Source organism: Pleurodeles waltl, chromosome 4_2 (genome assembly GCF_031143425.1).
Source record: "Pleurodeles waltl isolate 20211129_DDA chromosome 4_2, aPleWal1.hap1.20221129, whole genome shotgun sequence".
Lineage (NCBI taxonomy): Eukaryota > Metazoa > Chordata > Amphibia > Caudata > Salamandridae > Pleurodeles > Pleurodeles waltl.
The window spans coordinates 967,638,787-967,642,535 of NC_090443.1; the positions used below are offsets into that span (position 1 = coordinate 967,638,787).

At 47.1% G+C, this 3,749-nt stretch overlaps 1 pseudogene; it reads left to right on the forward strand.

Annotated features, from left to right (window-relative positions):
* Positions 1-695: 695 nt before the first annotated feature.
* On the forward strand, positions 696-750 carry LOC138294326 (U7 small nuclear RNA; annotated as a pseudogene).
* Positions 751-3,749: the final 2,999 nt, after the last annotated feature.

Sequence of the window (3,749 nt, forward strand, 5' to 3'; positions counted from 1 at the left end):
TGGGGAAAATCCAGTGATTTACTCCTTCTTTCCTGGTCTCTTGGGGGTACTGTGTTACTTACCTCTGTGGTTTTCTAGTACTCCCAGCTCCCCTCTACACATTCCACATACCTAGGTGGGCGTCCTGTGTTCACATTCCATTTTATTTGGTATATGGTTTGGGCTCCCCTTAGGGTCACTACTGGTTATCTACATTTGCACCGTTTTCTTACCTTTTCTATGCCTATTACTGTTTACTAGTGTATATAATTAGTGTATTACTTACCTCCTACTGGAGGGTTGTCCTTCTATTATTTTCCGCGATGGCCGTTTGTTAGCTAATATCTGCTCTCTTCTACGTTTTTTAACCCTGTCCAGCATGGACACCACGCCTCTCATTCCAGTGACGTACAAAGAAATGGTGAGGCATTCTGCGCCACTTAAGCGTTTGGTTTGCTGGCGGCAGATCTTAGGTGGGGCGTGGCCACAGAACAAATATTTGCATATTTTCTCGCTGGGTCAACAACCTTTTTCCTTTGTTTCTATGTGTTAAATTGTCAATACTGTCTTTCGTTAGTACCCTCATATCTCTGACTTGTTGCCATTCTACTAGAAGTGAATATGGTAAAAAAATTAAAAAAAAATAAAAAACGAACAAGTCCTAATAGAAGTGGGTGTTACTTAACTCTACCCTTATGAATTTGAGCCATTATATTCAAATCACAGTTCTTTACTATTTGTCTAGAAGGTTTTTCTGAAAGAGAAACCACCTATTTATGTATTAACAATAGTATTAAAACATTTTTAGGGACCTATATTCTAGTTTTTATTACTGCTGATCATAATGATTTAATAATAGAAAGTGGGTTATAAATATGTTTTGTTGGTATTGTTATTATTATCTATTAATAGTATGCTAGCAGATGGTTTAGTAAAACACATTGGGGTACAGTGAAGCACATTCTTTGCTGAAGACTATACAATTTTGGCTTGGTTTGAAAGCCGAGAGGTTTTAGTCTAGTTTACTTTTATTCTAGATTTGCTGGCAACCAGTATTCTTTATGAGAAGTTGGCTTTCCAGGGATAAATACATGATTACAATGTGCTTAACATGTTCAGCAAAACAGACATGCATAGAGTGAGGTAGTGGACCCGAGACCCACATGCTAATGAAACAGACCACACATACGCAAGCAGTATGGACACTTAAGTGACCATGAACTCGCAAACCCAGGCCTTTTATTGACAGGGTCATCTGCCTGGTGACATCTGGGTTGGATGTTTGTTGAGTGGGTGTAGTCAATGCCCCTAGGAAGGGGCTGCTACATGACGAGTCCAGTAGGTTGGGCCCGACTGGAAACCCAAAGCAGTTCTGGCAGATTTTATCACACCAGTCCCCATATGCTGCATGTGAGCGAACCTCACCAATACAAGGGGAGACTAGGGAGGACCCTCCCTAAGAAAAGTTGGAAAAATTGCATAAATGGTGCTTTCTACAACACTTTCTTCATAAAGATGAGCCCAAGTTTTTTAATTTTTACACAAAGCTCAAGGCAGCTTCTCCGTCTCATTAAGTGGTTTGATCTGGTCAAGTATGCAGAATGGTAAGTTGGCATGGAAGGAATAGCCAACAAGTCCATGTTGGTTGTGGGAGTTGATGATATCAATAGCCTAAATTTTCCACCAAGGCAACAGAGCAAGCTGCTAATAAAAAATGCAAGGTTGAGATCTGCAGAGGAAGATCCACACGAGCTGGCCACAAAGGCTCATGCTGAATTGTGCATCTCTTTTTATCAGCCTCCTCCCAGTGACAGGGAAAGTACCTGTAGGAAAGTAGCCTCTTTCTAGCATGGTAACCCCCATTATTCTGCCTGTTATTAGTGTGTTTGACTGTGTTCATTGGGATCCTGCTAACCAGGACCCCAGTGATTATGCTCTCTCCCTTCTAACTTGGTAACTGTACATTTTTCCTCCCAAAGTTGGCATACTGGTCCCCCAATGTAAGTCTCTAGTATATGGTATAGGGCATTGGGGTAGCAGGGGATCACTATGGGCTACAGCAGTTATTCTGCCACCCACAGGGAACCCATGCAAAGGGTTCTGCAGGCCTGCCATTGCAGTCTGCTTGAAACAGGTGTATGCACCCGTTTTCGCTACAGGTCAGTGCACCAGTTCGCTATAAGTCACCCCTATGGAAGGCCCTCTCAGCCCAGAGGGTAGAATGCAGGTACCTGTGTGTGACGCCACCCCTGCATTAGTAGAGATGCCCCCTCAACCTCCAGGCCCATTTTCCTGGACTTTGGGAGTGCGGGGACGCCATTTTACGCATGTACTCGACATAGGTCACTACCTATGTCCAGCTACATAATAGTAACTCCAAACCTGGGCATGTTTGGTATCAAACATGTCAAAATCATACACCAATACTGTTGCAAGTATTGGAAGTATGATTCCATGCACTCTGGAGGCTCCTAAGAGGACCCCCGAATTGCTACCACTAGTCTTACATGGTTTTCCGGGCAGTACAAGCTGCTGCTACCGCTCAGACTGGTTTCTGCTCTCCTGCTGCTTGATTTGGTCAAACCCAAGAAGGCAGAACAAAGGATTTCCTTTGGGAGAGGAAGGTAACACCATCTCCCTTTGTAAATAGGTTTTACTGGCTTGGGAGGGGTAGCCTCGCAAAGCCACTGGTATGCGTTGAAGGGCACATTTGGTGCCGTCTGTGCATAAACACGTGCCCACCAGTTCAGGGACCCCCAGTCCCTGGTCTGGCACGAAACTGGACAATGGAAAGAGGAGTGATCACTCCCCTGTCCATGCTCAGTTCTGCTCCAGAGGGTCCCTTTGTTCTGCCATCTTGTTTCCAAGGTGGTCAGGGAACTCGGGAGCATCTGAGTGGCCAGGTCTGGCAGCTGACGTCAGACCCCCCTCCAGATAGGTGCTTACCTGGCTGGGTGACCAATCCCCCTTTCAGGGCTATGTAGGGTCTCTATCTTGCGTGGGTCCTCAGCTTCGGCTTGCAAGATTCCCGTAGGACTCCTCTGCAACCTCCACTTCGGCTTCTGGCCTTCAGAACTGCAACTGCAACCTCCAGGACCCTACAACCTGCCTCCAAGAAGAAGGCCTCTTCTACAACATTGTTTCCAGGGCTCCTGCCAGCAACTGCAACATGTCCACCGGCTATGCATCCACTGAGGGCAGCGTGTTTTCAGTCTGCACTAGGACAAAAAAGGAATCTCCCTTTGAGTGAAGGAGTCACTCCCCTGCATCCGCAGGCACCTGTTGCAATGACAACCGGCTGCGTGGATCTCCTTTCCTCCTGAGCTGCATGGATCCTGCATCACAGGTGGTGGTCTGGAGTAGTCCTCTTGGTCCTCTCTACTAGCTATCCCACTTTGGTGGAGGTAAGTTCTTGCCTTCCCACGCAGGACAGTACTCCCTTTCACTGAGTCTCCTACAGCTGCCACTGCTTCTTTGCATCTCCTCCAAGGGATCTTCTGGTGATATGTAGCTCTAGTCCCCAGCACTCCTTCCTGCGACGCACAGCCCTCTGAGTGGTTCTCCTGTGGCGCGGAATCCTTTTCTGTAGTTCTGCGTGGGCTCCTTCTGCAACTTCTGTGTCCCCGTCCTGTGGGACTCCAGTGGGTGCTGCCTCTGCTCCTGTGGGCTCTCTCTGTCACTGAGGGCCCCCTCTGACTTCCCCTTCTGGGTTGAGTCCTCCTGGCCCTTGCTGTTCCGAGGGCAGCACCACTTTCCCACTAACCACAAAT